Source organism: Sminthopsis crassicaudata, chromosome 3 (assembly GCF_048593235.1).
Source record: "Sminthopsis crassicaudata isolate SCR6 chromosome 3, ASM4859323v1, whole genome shotgun sequence".
Taxonomy (NCBI): Eukaryota; Metazoa; Chordata; class Mammalia; order Dasyuromorphia; family Dasyuridae; genus Sminthopsis; species Sminthopsis crassicaudata.
The window spans coordinates 496239189-496258778 of NC_133619.1; the positions used below are offsets into that span (position 1 = coordinate 496239189).

At 33.3% G+C, this 19590-nt stretch overlaps 1 long non-coding RNA gene across 1 annotated transcript in view; it reads right to left on the minus strand.

Annotated features, from left to right (window-relative positions):
- Positions 1–521: 521 nt before the first annotated feature.
- Positions 522–19590, minus strand: part of LOC141559728 (uncharacterized) — a 43174-nt gene continuing 24105 nt past the window's right edge. Inside the window, exons 4-5 of the long non-coding RNA XR_012487538.1 lie at positions 3937–4055; positions 522–748 (exon numbers count right to left, since the gene is read on the minus strand). This is a non-coding gene — a long non-coding RNA (uncharacterized LOC141559728). The remainder of the gene's footprint in view (positions 749–3936; positions 4056–19590) is intronic.

Genomic DNA, 19590 nt, shown 5'->3' on the forward strand with positions numbered 1-19590 from the left:
CTTTCTTTGGAAATAATCTGTCAGTATGCAAAGTTACAAAAATGGTCATATTGTCTTATTTTTCTAGGAAGTATTTAATAAATGCTTTCTTACTTCATTTCTTCTTTCCCTCTCCCCTACATTGCAAATTTTCCTAAAGCTAGGTCTTTGTTTATTTTTTAATTATCTAGGTTGAAAGTGGTATCTTGAACAAGGTAAAGATTTAATATTTATTGAATTTGATTAATGTTTTTATTGAATGTTTATTGAATTTACACTACATGGAATAGCATCTTCACTTTGTGGGCAATGTTCCAGCTAAGAAGTTAAGGGGTGTTGTGAGTCAGTTCTCATTTCCCTACTGGAGTTCTTCTGTATGTGACTGGTCTCAGCTTCATTGGACTCATCTGATACTTTCCTTGTGGGTATTCCACCATAGCTCAGAGCAACCTACTTCTGGGATTTCTATTTTCCTTTTCTCTTGGCAAAGTTTGGTTCAGAGAGACTAGACTGCTCCTGTCAGATCCTCCAGAGAGACAAAGTTTGTTTGGCACATGTTTATTTGTCTTCACCAAGGTTTCTTGATTCTGGGTGGATCTTTCTTAGATTAATCAGAGATTTCTCTGAGTGAGAGGAACAAAAGTGCCTGACTCAGGATAAGCAATTTCCTGTTTCCAAGTTTCATCTGCCCTCAATGGAATCACCTGCTTGCTTCCCTTTAGAATTTCAGAAGTTGTCACCTGTACGATGCAAATTCCTTAACTCAGACCTGGAGGAAAGAATAATGGATCTGGGTGTTAGAGAATCTGGGTTAGAATCTTAGCTGTGCACTTAATAGTTGTGTTACCTAAAGCAAGTCACTAACTTACCTTTAGGGACTCAGTTTCCTCATATTCAAAATGAAAGGGTTGGATCAGATGACTCATAAGGTTGGTCCCTTTTAGCTTCAGATCTGATCCTATGACCTTTTACATGCTAAAAATAGATTTCTCTCTTGATAAGATAGTGACCTTTCCTTAGTATATATAGAGATAATTCTCAGTGCAGAGGCCCACCTAAAGCCATTTGGGGCTTATTATAGAAATTTCTGCCCTCAAAGCAAATGGAAAAAAAATTACAAGAGCAATTTCATTACATTTTGATTAAGAGTCATATTATGTCCATTCAGAGACATAAAAATCATCACAACTAATCCAGGAATGATTCTTTTGTTCTAACAAGTATACAATGAATTATAATTTTAAAAGAAAATGTTAGTAGAGTTCTGTTAGCATCATTAAGGAATTTTAGTTCCTCTCCTTGGCAAGACTGGTCAGTGCTATGCTAGATGCTATTTGGAACATAATGCTGGCACTTGTTGGGGTTAGAAGTTGTCCTCTGTCAATCCTGATGATTTATGTGTTCTGGTCCAGAAGGACAGTGGCACAGACACTGGAGAAAAAGAAAACAGGAATGAAAGTCCTGGAGCAAAGGCTAAGGACAGGGAAGAGGGAGTTGGGAAGAATTGCTTAGGCTATTAGAATTGAGTCTTTGGGGAATCATGGAATTTTTCTCCAGTTCTCTCTCAATTCTCAGAAAATGTGAAAAGAAAAGAATAATTCAAAAGAAGGTCATGGAAAAAATTACTGAGGAGGCAGGGACCACTTTAACTCTAGAATCACTAAATTTAGGAGTTGGAACAGATCTTGATGAATTTGATTTCATTTGTAGACAGAATCCAGTCCCATTATTGGCTGCAGGATTCCTTTCTACCTGAGTTCCCCTCCAATCAGTTCTTAGCACCACTGCCTAAATATTTTTCCAAACTCATTGATTTAATCAATCATGGCTACTCATAATGTTTAGGGGATTCTAATCGCCTGCAAAATGAAATATAAAGCTCCTATCCTGACTTTCAAGGCCCTCCACAATCTTGTTCCCAACTATCTTTTTAGCCTTGTTTGCTACTGCCTTCAATTGGTGCCAGCTAGTCCTGCAGTGGTTAGAATGGTTGCAATATTTGGAATCAGGAAGACTTCTATTTAGAACTTGCTTAGCTTCACCATTTGTAAAAATGGGATACCAATGGTATCTACCTCAATGATTTGCTTTGAGAATTGAATGATTTTGTATTTGGTAAACCTTAAAAAGTGTACATATGTTAGATATTTGTTGTTGGTTTGTCCTTCCTTCTGGAAGAGGATTGTGACATTAGGACCATTGATTTGCAACTGAATTGAAGTGAGACAGAGTTGTACAAAGTCATCAGCCTTATGCCTTCAGAGATAACAGAGCCCATGATAAAACTAACTCAAGACAATTGGCAATGGCCAAGTTAAGCTATTTATTAATTTTATTAAAATATAATTACAGACAGAAACTAGGCATGGACCCACATTTAACACCACATACTAAGATTAGATCAAAATGGGTCCAAGATTTAGGCATAAAGAACGAAATCATAAATAAATTGGAGGAACATGGGATGGTTTACCTCTCAGACTTGTGGAGGAGGAAGGAGTTTGTGTCCAAGGGAGAACTAGAGACCATTATTGATCACAAAATAGAAAATTTTGATTATGCCAAATTAAAAAGTTTCTGCACAAACAAAACTAATGCAAATAAGATTAAAAGGGAAGTAACAATTTGGGAAAACATTTTTACAGTTAAAGGTTCTGATAAAGGCCTCATCTCCAAAATATACAGAGAATTGACTGTAACTTATAAGAAATCAAGCCATTCATCAATTGATAAATGGTCAAAGGCTCTGAACAGACAATTTTCAGATGATGAAATTAAAACTATTTCCACTCATATGAAAGAGTGTTCCAAATCACTATTGATCAGAGAAATGCAAATTAAGACAACTCTGAGATATCATTACACACCTGTCAGATTGGCTAAGATGACAGGAACTAATAATGATGAATGTTGGAGGGGATGTGGGAAAACTGGGACACTGATGCATTGTTGGTGGAGTTGTGAAAGAATCCAACCATTCTGGAGAGCAATCTGGAACTATGCCCAAAAAGTTGTCAAACTGTGCATACCCTTTGACTCAGCAGTGCTACTCCTGAGCTTATATCCCAAAGAAATACTAAAGAAGGGAAAGGGACCTGTATGTGCCAAAATGTTTGTGGCAGCCCTTTTTGTAGTGGCTAGAAACTGGAAAATGAATGGATGCCCATCCATTGGAGAATGGTTGAGTAAATTATGGTATATGAATGTTATAGAATATTATTGTTCTGTAAGAAATGACCAACAGGAGGAATACAAGAGAGGGTTGGAGAGACTTACATCAACTGATGCTAAGTGAAACGAGTAGAACCAGAAAATCATTATACACTTCAACAATGATACTGTATAAGGATGTATGATGATGGAAGTGGATATTTTCAACATAGAGAAGAGCTAATCCAATTCCAATTGACCAATGATGGACAGAATCAGCTACACCCAGAAAAGGGACACTGGGAAATGAGTGTAAACTGAGAGCATTGTTTTTTGTTTTTGTTTTTGTTTTGTTTTGTTTTTTCTTCCCAGATTATTTTTATCTTGCGAATACAATCCTTCCTTTGTAACAACAACAACAAAATTCGGTTCTGCACATATATATTGTACCTAAGATATACTATAAGATATTTAATATGTATGGGAGTGCCTGCAATCTAGGGGAGGGGGTGGAGGGAAGGAGGGGAAAAACTCGGAACAGAAGGGAGTACAAGGGATAATGTTGTAAAAAAAAAAAAAAAAAAAAAAAACTACCTATACATATGTACTGTCAAAGAAAATGTTATAATTATAAAAATTAATAAAAAATGTTCAAAAAATATATAATTACAAAAAACTGATCTACTTTCTAAACTTCATTCTTGTCTGGTCCTCTTGTGACTCTGTACCTTTGTTTAAACCCTGAAAGGAAACCATTATTTTGTTGATTGAATTTTTCCTTCCTTCAAAGCCCAGTACAGAGATTACCTCCTTCAAGAAGTCTTCACTGACTTCTCCAAATGAAAGAGATGCATTCTTTTTTCTTCTTCTTCTTCTGATTGTACTTTACTTATCCCCAGGGATGTATAGGAATCCGTTTTTATTGACTAGGGAGAACGAGGTATTAATTTTTCTTTTTTAAAAAAGCATACTTTTATTTATTTCATTACATATTTCCCAATCACATGCAAAAAATGTTATTATATATAAACGTAAATTTCTCTCTTGATTAAATCTTTGTTTGACTTTAAGATCAATGATTACTAACCCTATTTTTTCTTTTCTTTTCTTTTTCTTTCTTTCTTTTTTTTTGCTAAGGCAATTGGGGTTAAGTGACTTGCCCAAGGTCACACAGCTAGGAAGTGGTAAGTGTCTGAGGTCAAATTTGAACTCAGGTCCTCCTGACTTCAGGGCTGGTGCTCTACCCACTGCACCATCTAGCTGCCCCTAGCCCTATTTTTTCTAATAAATTCTATTCCTGATCCTTTTTATAGTGTTTGTATATCTTATTTTCCATCCCTGCAAATTCTTTTACTTTGATTCTGCTCCTTAATTTATCTTGCTATTTCATTTATTTATTGAACCAATAAACTCTGTCCCCTTTAATCTTTGGGAGGCCCTGGTATAAACTGTATCCCCTTTTATCTGGGGGGAAGGGTGCTCCTGGGTCTCAAACTCTCTGGACCTCTGGGAGGGGCCACATCCATTCTTAAGGATAAGTAATTCTTATTCTTCCAGATAAATAATCTCATTCAATTGGAAATTTTAGCCAAACTGCTCCCCAGCTCTGGACCAGAACAAACCCTATAAAATTGAAAGCCTGTCAATCCATCTCTGTGTAATTCCTAATCAGGAGTTTGCCTGCTAAGAAAGCTGTTTTCTTAGCGTAAATCAACCCATTCTTTGCTACAAACTTTGAACCTGTATTCATTGGGGTTTGTGAATTCTTTCGAAAAACCTGCCACTAGCCAAAAGGGATTCCATTGCTGTTAGGGGATCTCTCAACCCTCAATTCTCACACCTCAACAGAATTAAATGCAAAATAAGAAAAAACAGAATAGGAAAAAAACAGAAAAGAAGAAATAACTTTGTCTTGTGCTCAGCAGAACATCAGGGAAGATTCAAAATATAAAACAATAAATTTCCATTTCAAGAAAGCATATATAATAACAGAAGAGATTATATTCATAAGTATCCATTTTTAATTTATGTTCTTGTAGGTTATTCTTTTGTTCCCTAATGTGTACTTTTTATGTTATTCTTTTTTCCTCTTCATCCCTCATCTACTTTTCCAAACGGGCTACAGTTAAGCACAGATATATACACACACACACATACATATATATATATATATATTCACACACATATATTTGCATACACACCTATGTATAGCTACATACAAATATATACATATACTCAGATACATATATGTAGAATATGCATTTACCCATATGTTAACACGCATCTAAAACAATATTAAATATGAAGGACATGTAATGTTGATTTCTCTCTTGATTAAATCTCTAAGTTTGACTTTATTTAAGCTCAATGATTATTAGCCCTATTTTTTCCTAATAAATTCTACTCCTAATCCTTGTTATAGTGTTTGTGTATATCTTGTTTCCTATCCCTGCAAACTCTTCTACTTTAATTCTGCTCCTTAATTTGTAATTGCTATTACTTGTCTTCCCTCCACCCATGGAGCCCACCTCTTCTCCCCATCATCCTGTCATTCCCTCTTTATCCCATTCACATTAATCTATATACCTTATCCCGCTTTTATTAATCTAAATACCCTTCTGTACCCCATCTTATCTTATGTTACCTTCCCCCCATTTATCTTTTCCCCATTAATCTACACACCTTATCCCACTATTATAACTCTACACACCTTTCTATACCCTATCTTATTTTATTCCCTTCTCCCTTATTTCTTTATAAATTTTGGAGGGTGATATCCTTCATGATGTAATGTAATATCGTCTATTTAACCCACTCCCAATGTGAGTAGGTTATCAGAAAGAGCCCTTCTCCCCTCTCTAAGGACTCTGTCTCTATTCTTTCTCTGCACCTCATTTGTATGACAATTACTATTTTAACTTTTTCCTAGATAGTTTTTCTTTTTTGAGTGAGATATTCAACTCTGTTCCAATCTTTCTTTTGAGCTAACCAATTACTTATGTCAATCTTAAACATAGGGTATACATTTCCATGTAAAAAACATAAATTATTGACCATGTTAAGTTCCTTGAATTAATCTTTGATATTGGATCTTATACTTTAAATTTTCTATTAAGTTCAGGTTTGAGACAAAATCCTGAAACTTTGTAAGGCTGTTGAATGTCCATTTTTTTCTTCAGTATTATGGATAATTTAGTGGTTATGATATTTTTGGTTGCAGGCCTAGTTCTTTTGATTGCCAGTATATATTATTCCAGGATCTGTGGTCTTTTAATGTGGTTACTGATAAATCCTGTATAGTTCTAATTGAGCTCCAGCATATTTGACTTGTTTCTTGTTTCTTGAAAAATTTTCTCTTTGATCTGGGGTTTTCACAATTTGTCAATACTATTATAATAATATTTCTATGTATTTTCCACAAAGGATCTCTTTGAGGTAGTCATTGTTGAATTTTTTTCTATTTCTACTTTTCTCTCATGTTTTATCACTCTAAGACAATTTTCTTAAATTATTTCTTGCGTTATTATGTCAATGTTCTTTTGTTAGTCACATCTTTCAGGTAGTCCAATTATTCTTATATTTTCTCTTCTTGACTAGTTCTTTGGATCTCTGTTGTATTTCTTAGAAGGTGTTTCACATTCTATTCGTTTTCATTCTCTATATTTTATTTTGTTATTTTTGTCATTGATTTCCCCTAACCCAATTCTAATTTTCAAAGAGAATAATTCTTTGAATTAGTAATGCAAATTATTATTAAATTATGAATTATTTAGGACTGTATATTCTTTTCTTTTTGTTTTTCTTGGATGGTTTTTTTTTAATTTTTGTTTTCACCAATCTCTCTCACTTGATTTTTAAAGGCTTTTCTGAGTTCTTCTATAAATTCTTTCTGGGGAGGTAACCATTTAATATTACGTTTTGAGTAGAAGAGGCTTTTTTTACTTCACTGTCTTCCTCTGCTGATAAACCTCAGTCTTCTCTATTCCCACAATAAATTTCCATGGTTGGATTCTTTTTTCTTTGTTAGTTAATTTAAAAAAAAGTAGTATTTCATTTTTTCCAAATACATGCAAATATAATTTTCAATATTCACTCTGTGTGTGTGTGTGTGTGTGTGTGTGTGTGTGTAGCAATTAGGTTTAAGTGAGTTGCCCAGGGTCATATAGTTAGAAAGTATTAAGTATCTGAAGCTGAATTTGAACTCAGGGTCCTCCTATTTAGGGCCATTGCTCTATTCACTGCACCATCTAGCTGTCCCTACAACGTTCACCTTTTCAAAACCTTGTGTTCTAAGTGTTTTCTTCCTTCCCCTCCTCCTGCCCCAATAATAAGCAATCCAATATAGATTAAACATGTGCAATTCTAAACATATTTCCGTATTTGTCATGCTGTGTAAGAAAAATCAGATCAAAAGGAAAAAAACATAAGAAAAGGCAAACAACAAGAAAAAGGTGAGAATAGTATGCTTTGATTCATATTCAATCTTAGCAGTTTTCTTTCTGAATGTGAATGGCTCTTTCCATCAGAGTCTATTGGAAAATTTTTTCTTGAGATAAATAATATTTTTCACAATGGGTCCTTTGGAATTGTCTTGAATCACTGTTTCCATCAGAGTGGCTAAGTCTTTCATACTTGATCATCATTACAATATTGCTGTTTCTAAGTACATGGTTCTCCTGGATTCTGTTCACTTACTTTGCATCATTTCATAAGTCTTCCCAAGTTTTTGTGAAAGCATTACTTTTTTTACTTTTTTTATTATAGCTTTTTATATACAAAACATATACATGGATAATTTTTCAACATTGACTGTTGAAAAAACTTCTTTTTCAACTTTTCTCCTCCTTCTCTCCACCCCTTCCCCCAGATGACCAATAGTCCCTAACATGTTAAATATGTTAAAGTATATGTTAAATACAATATATGTATACATATTTATAGTTATCTTGTTGCACAAGAAAGATTAGATTAGAAAGAAGGTAAAAAATAACCTGAGAAGAAAAAACAAAAATTCAAGCAAATAATAACAGAAAGAGTGGAAATATTATGTTGTGATCCATACTCATTTCCCAGTGTTCTTTCTCTAGGTATAGATGGTTTTTTTCATCACTGATCAATTGTAACTGATATGGTTCATCTCATTGTTGGAGAGGGCCACGTCTATCAGAATTGATCATCATATAGTATTGTTGTTGAAGTATATAATGATCTCTTGCTTCTGCTCATTTCACTCAGCATCAGTTCATGTAAGTCTCTCCAAGCTCTCTGCATTCCTCCTGTTGGTCATTTCTTACAGAGCAATAATATTCCATAACATTCATATACCACAATTTACCCAATCATTCTCCAATTGGTGGGTGTTATGGGCCAGAATTCTGAATGTGAAACAAACTTAAGTAATGTCTAAATCTTTTTTTTTTTTTTTGAGATCCAGTTATTAACATTTACTAACACCTCCCTAGCTATATCTCTCCTTTGGACTAAGCCCCTGTCACAGTAATTTGCATAGACATTCTTTTCTCCTTATTATTTCAAAATTCTGAAATGTAGGGACTATTATTTTCATATATTTGTATCTGTTTGCCAAATCATCACATATAAGTACTCTGTAAATGTTTGCTGAATTAGATGGAATTGGAAATGGAAAACTTAATTTGCTAATTGATCTCACTACCCTGTGAACCCAGACAAAAAATAGTTATTGACCCAAAACAAATAGATTAAATAGTGGATAATAAGGCCACAGAAGTAAGATTTACTTACTTTAATCTAAGGATACCCAAGCCAAACTATGACTAAGGCTTCTGTCCCTGGTCCATTAATCTTTCTTTTCTGTATATTCCCTCCTCAATCCTGAGAAGGTGTCAGGAAGTTGAAAGATGGGACCTGATAAAGTGGTGTATTCATGGGACCCAGGTTCCACACCTGCTTCTCCATTAAATTACTATTATGGGGGCAGCTAGGTGGTGCAGTGGATAGAGCACCAGTCCTGAATTCAGGAGAACCTCAGTTCAAATCTGGCCTCAGACACTTAACACTTCCTAGTTGTGTGATCCCGGGCAAGTCACTTAACCCCAATTGCCTCAGAGGTGAAAAAGTTACTATTATGATTTCATCTGGGACAGTTAGGTGGCATAGTGGGTAGAGCTCTAGGCCTGGAATCAGGAAGATATCTTCTTGAATTCAAATCTGGCCTTGACACTTAGTAGCTGTGTGATCCTGGGCAAGTCATTGAATCTCATTTGCCTCCATTTCTTCATCTATCAAATGAGCTGGAGTAGGAAATGGCAAAGCATTCCCTTATCTTGGCCAAGAAGATCCCAAATGGGGTCACAAAAAGTAGGACATGACTGAACAATAACACAATCTCATCCAAGTCATTTCTCGAGGGCTTAGTGTCTTTAGCTATTAAAGAGAAATAACAATGACTCTCTTGACTGTCATGAAAATTAAGTGAAATGGTGAGAATGAAAGCAGTTTTGAAAATATAGCTCATCACTAATGACTTAGCTGTACCAGATCTAAAATTATATTATAAAGCAGCAGTTACCAAACCATTTGGTATTGTCTAAGAAACAGACTAGTTGATCAGTGGAACAGATTAGATACACAGGACAAAAAAGTCAATAACTATAGCAATCTAGTGTTTGACAAACCCAAAGATCCCAGCTTCTGGGATAAGAACTCAATGTTTGACAAAAATTGCTGGGAAAATTGGAAATTAGTATGGCAGAAACTAGGCATTGACCCACACTTAACACTGTACACCAAGATAAGGTCAAAATGGGTTCATGATCTAGGCATAAATAATGATATTATTAAAAAAAAAAAAAGGGGGGGGGCAGCTAGGTGGCGCAGTGGATAGAGCACCAGCCTTGAATTCAGGAGAACCAGAGTTCAAATCTGGTCTCAGACACTTAATACTTCTTAGCTGTGTGACCCTGGGCAAGTCACTTAACCCCAGCCTCAAAAACAAAACAAAACAAAACAAAACAAAAAAAACAAAAAACAAAAAAACAAACAAAAATAAATAAATAAATAAAATTAGAGGAACATAGGATAGTTTACCTCTCAGACCTGTGGAAGAGGAAGGAAGTTGTGACAAAGAAGAACTAGAGATCATTACTGATCACAAAATAGAAAAATTTGATTATATAAAATTGAAAAGTTTCTGTATAAATAAAACTAATATAGATAATATTAGAAGGGAAACAATAAACTGGGAAAACATTTTTACAGTCAAAGGTTCTGATAAAGGCCTCATTTCCAAAATATATAGAGAACTGACTCTAATTTATAAGAAATCAAGCCATTATCCAATTGATAAATGGTCAAAGGATATGAACAGACAATTTTCAGACGAAGAAATTGAAACTATTTCTAGCCATATGAAAAGAGGCTCCAAATCATTATTAATCAGAGAAATGTAAATTAAGACAACTCTGAGATATCACTACACACCTGTCAGATTGGCTATGATGACAGGAACAAATAATGATGAATGTTGGAGGGGCTGTGGGAAAACTGGACACTGATGCATTGTTGGTGGAGTTGTGAAAGAATCCAACCATTCTGGAGAGCAATCTGGAATTATGCCCAAAAAGTTATCAAAATGTGCATACCCTTTGATCCAGCAGTGCTACTACTGGGCTTATATCCCAAATAGATCTTAAAGAAGGGGAAAAGATCCACATGTGGAGAAATGTTTGTGGCAGCCCTTTTTGTAGTGGCTAGACACTGGAAACTGAGTGGGTGCCCATCAATTGGAGAATGGTTGAATAAATTGTGGTATGTGAATACCGTGTTTCCCCGATAATAAGACCTATCCTGAAAATAAGACACCCACATACTCTTTAATATTCCGCTAAAATAAGCCCTCCCCCGAAAATAAGCCCTATCGAACTTACTATGAAAACGGTCATCATGGTGATCCCCTGCGCTATATGCTGCGTAGCGGTACCTTCAGTAAGCAGCGCCGCCCTCCCCTCCCGGGTGAAACGCACGTCGCGCTCCGAGCTGCATCCAATCAGAGCTGCAGCAGTGAGCGCTTCATCCTCTTCTTCCCTGGTGATTTGCTTGCTGGCGCAAGACATCCAGGCTGGAATTCAGGGTATGGATACTTATGACGATGTTGTTGAAGAAGATGACATGATCATTATTGATAAAGTAAAAACAATTTTTGTTTACATTTACCTGTTTATTAAAATTGCTGTCAATGTTCATTAAAATAAGCCCTCCCCTGAAAATAAGCCCTCTGGTGTTTTTTAGTCCCAAAAAAATAATAAGACAGTGTCTTATTATCGGGGAAACACGGTAGTATGGAATCATTATTGTTCTGTAAGAAATGACCAGCAGGATGATTTCAGAAAGGCCTGGAGAGACTTACATGAACTGATGCTGAGTGAAATGAGCAGAACCTGGAGATCATTATACACTTCAACAACAATACTGTATGATGATCAATTCTGATGGACGTGGCCCTCTTCAACAATGAGATGAACCAAATCAGTTCCAATAGAAGTAATGAATAGAGCCAGCTACACCCAGTGAAAGAACTCTGGGAAATGATTGTAAATCACTACATAGAATTCCCAATCCCTCTATTTTTGTCCGCTTGCATTTTTTATTTCCTTCATAGGTTAATTGTACACTATTTCAAAGTCTGATTCTTCTTGTGCAGCAAAATAACTGTATGGATATGTATGTATGTGTATATATATATATATATATATATATATATGTATATGTATAGTATTTAACATATACTTTAACATATTTTAAAATATAGCTCATCAAAACTCATATGTCATCAATATTCATCATTCTAAAATTGACTTTTCTACTCATTTTCTTTGTGCCTTGTCCATAGAATAGAAGATGGAATACTAACCCCCGTATGCCTTCCTTGAACATTTTGGCTCACCTCACTTAGTGTCTGCTGCTTTATCTTTTTCCAACTTGATGGAATAAGGTATCTTTTGGTCTTCTCATGATCCTTTCCTACTACCTATTGTTTGTTGTCCCCAAGTTAGAATTTAGGCTGCTTGGGAATAGGTCCTATCTTTCTTTTTATTAATTTATTTCCCCAGCAGGTAGCACAATGCCTGGCACATAGTAGGTACTTAATAAATGTTAATTGGATTTGGATTTATGTATGTATGTGTATATATATATATATATATATATATATATATATATATATATATATATATATATATATATATATATAGTGTATGTAGATATAGATGGCCTTAGTAACACTCAAATGATAACTGGGGGATTTCCCTCCTTTTCCTCAATACCATTCTATTCCCAAACCAGGAATAAGTTATTTTCCTGCAGTTCTTGCAATTAGTCCTTAATAAAAATTAACTCAGGCTCAGGCTCAATGACTGTCTGAGAATGTAAATCTGAAGCTGTCTTCTTTATCTATGATTTAGAAAGAAACTTCCTAGAGATGATCTGATCCAGCCTTTTCAGTTTATTTTGGAATTTGGAGCCAATGGTGAAGGGAGTTTCCCAATATTTAAACTTGAGTTCTGCCCCTGATTCCCTGGCTTTGATAAAAGAGCTTTCCTCTTATTTAGCTATGATCTGTGTTTCCACCATCCTTTTCAGCTATCTCTTCATTATTTGCCTAGGAAGATATTCCCTTAATCCCCATTTTTAACACTCCTTGTATGTGTGTTCTCTCTCTAATAGGGTATATCCTCTCTGAGGTTAGGGTATGTTTTGCTTACTTGTATTTATATTCCCAGTACTGAGCATAGGAAGCATTTAATGTTTCATCTATTTATTTGTTTATTTAATCTGTCTATTATCTATGAATTCATCCATTTATCCATCTATATCAATAAGACCATTGATTAATTTTTACCTACCTATCAATATCTGTCTCCAATACATACATCCAACTATTCATCCACCCATAGAATATCTTTCTATCTCATTGGACATGCCCAATAATCACTATTGTATACAATATTTTGCCTCATTTTATTTCTGTGTAGCATAAGAACATTTCTTTCTGATGTCTCCAATCAAAGGTCTATCTAAAAGAAGAAATACTCTAAAAAAGGAACAACAAAGATTTAGAGTCAAGATGCTATAGTTCAGATCAAATCTTGGTTCTAATTTTTAAATATATGTATTTTTTTCATTTCCAAATTTTCTCCTTCAAGCCCTTTCCCCACAATTTGAAAAGGCAAGAATATAATATTTCTGTTGCATATGAAATCATGCAAAACATTTCCAAATTATTTATGTTGTTAAAAAAAATAGAGAAAGTTTTTTTAAACTATTTCAGTTTGCACTCAGAGTTCATCAATTCTTTCTCCAGAGGTGAATAGCATTTTCACTGGTGGACAGCAAGACTCATTTCATGAATCTTTTGAAATTATCATGAATCATAGTATTGATGAGAATAGCTAAATATTTTGCAGAATATCATTGTTATAATATTGATGTTTCTGTATACAATGTTCTCTTGGTTCTTCTCACTTCAGTGCATCAGTTCATATAAATCTTCCCAGATTTTTTTAAAACTATTTGCTTCATCATTTCATATAGCACAATAGTATTTCATTACAATCATATACCACAACTTGTTGAGCCTTTCCCCAACTGATGAGCATCTCCTCAATTTCCAATTATTTTCCACCCAAAAAAAAGCTTCCATAAATATTTGTGTGTATACATACATACATACATACATAGGATGTGGATATATACATTTGGGGTACAGACTTGGTAGTAGTATTGTTGGGTCAAACAGTATGTACAGTTTTATAACCTTTGGAGCATAGTTCCAAATTATTCTCTAGATTAGGTGCATCTGTGTCCCATTTTTTCCTACAGCATTTTTTATTTTTCCTTTTCTCTCATGTAAGACAATGTGATAGATGTGATGTGGTATATAGCACAGTTGTTTTAATTTGTATTTCTGTAATCAAGAATGTTCTAAAGCATTTTTTCACGTAATTACTGATAGTATCGATATCTTCCTCGGAAAGCTGCTTGTTTATGTCCTTTGACCATTTATCAGTTGGGAAATAGCTTTTATTTTTATATATTTGGTTCACTTCCCTGTATAGATAAGAAAAGAAACCTTAATCAGTAAAACTTGTGATAGTTTTCTCCAATTTCCTAATCTTTTCTTCTTATTTTCTTCTTATTTTAGTTATATTTTTTTAGTCAAGCCTTTTAATTTCATGTAATCAAAATTTTAATTTTTTACATTTTACTTCCTGTGATAATTTCTATTTTGTTTTTCATGATAAACTCTTTCCTTATCCATACCTCTGACAGGTAATTTTTTTCCATTCATGTCTAATTTATTTATAATGTCACCCTTTAGGTCTAAATCAGGTAACAATTTTGATCTTATCTTAATGTGTTGTGTGAGACATTAGCCTATGCATAGTTTCTATTATACTGCTTTCTAATTTTCCTAGAAGTTTTTTTTTTTTTTTGAATAGTGAGTTCTTGCCCCCATAGCTGGGATCTTTGGGTTTATCAAACACTAGGCTATTGTAATTATTTATTTCTGCTTTTTGTTTACCTATTTTATTCCACTAATCCATACTCTTTTTTAGCCAATCAGTTACAGATCATTTTCATAATGTCTGTTTTGTAATATGATTTGAAGGTAACTAGAGAGAATGCCAGGAGTGCCAAACCTGGAGTCAGGAAACCTAATTTTCCTGAGTTCAAATCTGACCTTAGACATTTACTATTCATATGATGCTAGTAAAGTCACTTAACCTCATTTGCATCTATTCTTCAACTATAAAATGAGCTGGATAAGTAAGAGGAAAATTACTTGAGAATCTTTGCCAAGAAAACAAGCACCAAGTGGGATCCCAAAGGGTCATAAATAATTGATATGACTGCACATCTACAAATGTGGTTTGAAAAATTTGCAACTTTCCCTCACATTTTTTTTCATTGATTCCCTTGATATTATTATTTTGTTCTTCCAAAGGAATTTTTTAGTTTTATGGTATGGTTTCTTTGGTAGTTTGATTGATATGGTACTGAATAAGCAAATTAATTGAGATAGTATTGTCATTTTAATTATATTGGCTTATATATATATTGCTATGAGCATTAAATATTTCTGTTATAATTGGGTTTATATACATCTTTGGCTTTCAAGTATTTTATAATGTTTGCACTCATTTTAAAATGGAATTTTTCTATCTTTTCTTGCTGAGTTTTGTTGGTAACATATAGAAATGCTGATAATTTATGTGGATTTATTTTATATCCTTTAACTTTACCAAAATTGCTAATCATCTTACCTAATTTGTTAGCTGATTTTCTCTGGTTCTCTAAGTCCTGATACTATTATATCATATGCAAAGAGTGATAATTTTGCTTCTCTAGAGGTTGCCTATTCTTATTCCTTTGATTTCTTTGTTTTTTACCTGCTGCTATTTCTACCAGTTCTGGTACAATATTGAACAATAATGGAAATCATCACTTCCCCCTTAATCTAATTAGTATGGCTTCTATTTTATCCTCATTACAGATAATGTTTGCTTTCAGTTTTAAACAGATATAATTTTTAAAAATTATAATTAAAAATTTTAAGATAAATTCCATTCCTTTGTTCTCTAATGTTTTTAATGAGAATGAGTATTGTATTTTTCAAAAGTTTTTTCTGCCTCTGTTGATATAATCATATAGTTCTTATAATTTTTGTTATGGATATGATCAATTTTGCTTATAATTTTACTAAAGTTGAATGAGTCCTACCTTCCTGGTATAAAATCCACTGGTTATAGTACATATATTTTCTGATATATTGCTATAGTCAACTTGTTAACATTCTATTTATTTTTTTTGCTTCAATATTTATTAGGAAAATTGGTTTATAGTTTTCTTTTTCTGTTTTTGATTTCCCAGGTTTGGTTCTCAAAATCATATTTATGTAACAGAAGGACTTTGATAGCATTCCTTCTTTATGCATTTTTTCAAATAATTTATATAACATTGGAATTATATGCAATTTAAGTGTTTGGCAGTTTACTTGTGAATCTATCTGGTCCTGAGGATATTTTCTTAGAGAGTACATTTATGACTTGTTCAATTTCTTCTTTCTAAAAAATTCTATTTCTTTTTCTGTTAATCTGTGTGATTTATATATTTGTAAATCTCTATCCATTTCATTTAGATTGTCAGTTTTGTTCGCACACAATTGGGTACAGTAGTTCCTAATAAGAGCTTTAATCTCATATTTATTGTTTGTATACTAACATTTTTCTCTTTTGATGCTGGTAATTTTTTTAGCCAAATTCACTAATAGTTTACCTATTTTTATTTTTTTTTCCATAAACCACCTCCTACTTTAATTTATTAGTTAATTTTTTTTAAACTTTCAATTTTATTCAACTTCCTTTGATTTTTAGGATTTCTATTTAAGTGGTTAATTGGGGACTTTTCATTTGTTATTTTTCTAGTTGTTTTTCTTTTAGTTGCATGCCCAATTCATTGATCTCTTCTTCCTCTCTTTTATTGATGTAAAAATTTATATCAATATAAAAAACTGTGCATACGCTTTGATCCAGCAGTGTTTCTACTGGGCTTGTATCCTAAAGAAATCATGAAGGAGGAAAAGGAAGCCCCATGTGCAAAAATATTTGTGGTACCCCTTTTTGTAGTGACAAGAAACTGGAATTGAATGGATGCCCATCAGTTGGAGAATGGCTGAATAAACTGGTATATGAATGCTATAGAATACTATTGTTCTATACGAAATGACCAGCAGAATGATTTCAGAGAGGCCTGGAGAGACTTAAATGAATTGATGCTAAGTGAAATGAGCAGAACAGGAGAACATTATATGAGGCAACAATAAGATTATACGATTATCAATTCTGATATATGTGGCTCTTTCAACAGGGAGATGATTCAGACCAGTTCCAATGATATTGTGATGAAGAAGGCCATCTGCATCCAGAGAGAGGACAGTGGGAACTGAATATGGACCACAACATAATATTTTTTGTTATTTGCTTGAATTTTGTTTTCTTTCTCAGTTATTTTTCCTTTATGATATGATTTTTCTTATGCAGCATATTTGTATAGAAGAATTGCACATGTTTAACATATATTGGATCACTTGCCATCTAGGGGAGGAGATAGGAGGAAGAGAGGGAAAAAATTAGACCACAAGGTTTTGTAAGAATGAATATTGAAAATTATCCATATTGTGAATCCATCCAGCCATTCTGGAGAATAATTTGGAACTATGCTTAAAAAGTTATCAAATTGTGCATACCCTTTGATTCAGCAGTGTTTCTACTGAGCTTGTATCCTAAAGAAATCATGAAGGAGGAAAAGGAACCCACATGTGCAAAAATATTTGTGGCAGCCCTTTTTGTAGTGACAAGAAACTGGAATTGAGTGGATGCCCATCAGTTGGAGAATGGCTGAATAAATTGTGGTATATGAATATTATGGAATATTATTGTTCTGTAAGAAATGACCAATAGGATGACTTCAGAAAGGCCTGGAGAGACTTACATGAACTGATGCTGAGTGAAATGAGCAGGACCAGGAGATCATTATATATTTCAACAACAATACTATATGATGATCAATTCTAATGGATGTGGCCCTCTTCAACAATGAGATGAACCAAATCAGCTCCATTTGTTCAATAATGAAAAGAACCAGCCACACCCAATGAAAGAATTCTAGGAAATGAGTGTGAACCACTAGATAGCATTCCCAAAATCTCTATTTTTGTCTGTCTGCATTTTTGATTTCCTTCACAAGCTAATTGTATACTATTTCAAAGTCCGATTCTTTTTATACAGCAAAATAACTGTTTGGACATGTATGCATATATTGTATTTAATTTATACTTTAACATATGTAACCTGTATTGGTCAACCTGCTATCTGGGGGGGGGGTGTGGGGAAGAAGAGGAAAAATTGGAACAAAAGGCTTGGCAATTGTCAGTGCTGTAAAATTACCCATGCATGTATCTTGTAAATAAAAAGCTATATAAAAAAGAAAAGGAAAGGAAAAAAAAAGAAAATTATCCATATATATATTTTTAAAATAAAAAAAAAACTTTAATTAAAAAAATGTTTTGGCTACATCCCACAATTATAGTATGTTGTCTCATTACTATTATTATCTTTCAAAAATTATTGATTGCTTCTGTGATTTGTTCCTTGACCCATTCATTCTTTAGGATTAGATTGTTTACTTTCATTATATAAAATTTTAACTCTATTATAGTCTGAAAAGGATGAATTTAATATTTCTATTTTACTTCATTTGTTTATGAGGTTTTATGCTTTTATATTATCCAATTTTTGTGAAGTTGCCATGTATGGCAGAGAAAAGATATATTCTTTTCTATTCTCATTCAATTTTCTCCAGACTTATCAAATTTGTATTTTATGAAATTCTGTTCATCTTCTTTCTTATTAATTTTATAGTTTGATTTACGAGTAGTGAAAGAGATATGTTAAAACTCCCCATAGTATAGTTTTATTACCTATTTCCTCTTGTAACTCATTTAACTTTTTCCTTAAGATTTTTGGACACTATGCCATTTGGTTTATGGTACCTTTTATTAAAATATAATTTCCATGATTATCTCTTTTAACTAAGTCTAGTTATGCTTTTTTTTTTTTTTTGGTCTAAGATCATGATCCCCACCTGGCTCTGATTTTTAAGATATCTTACCAAAAAGAAATTGCTAAACCTCAGTTTCCTTATTCATAAGTACAATATTTGTATTTTTTCAATTTCATGTAGTGCCTATGATCTAAACATTTTGTTAAATTTAAAATATTTAACTCAAATGCCTCTCCTCTATTATTTATTTCAAATTTATCCTGTATATAGTTTGCTTTGTACATTGTTGTTTACATATTGTCTTATTTGAGAATTGTCTTCTCTGACATTTGCACATTGCATTTCCAACTCTGAGCATTTAGAGAATAGGGATTATTTTTGTTTTTCTTTATATCCTCATGATTAGATATAGCCTTTGGCACACATTAAACATTTAATGCTTTTTAACTTAACTTCCATAGAGATGTGAATATTGCTCTCCCTGCTGACTAGCAAAACCCTGATGCACTATATAGTTTCAAAAGGTTGAAAAGAAATGGATTTGAATTAGCATGACATAGGAACACTTAGATGGCACAGTGGATGGAGCAGAAACACCTGAGTTCAAGTTTGGCCTCAGATATTTATTAGCTCTGTGACCCTGGGCAAGTCACTTAATCTTATTTGCATCAAAAAAAAAAAAAAAAGAATTATTATGATATAGCAACTGACAGAACTTTCCAAATCACAATAGAGTAGGATACAATTTTAAATCTGTTAGCAATTTTAGAGATCATAAAGATCACATTTTACTGATGCAGGAAAAAGAGACCATATTCTTTTATTCTATTTACTTTATATTTAATTTAGTACTATAGGCAT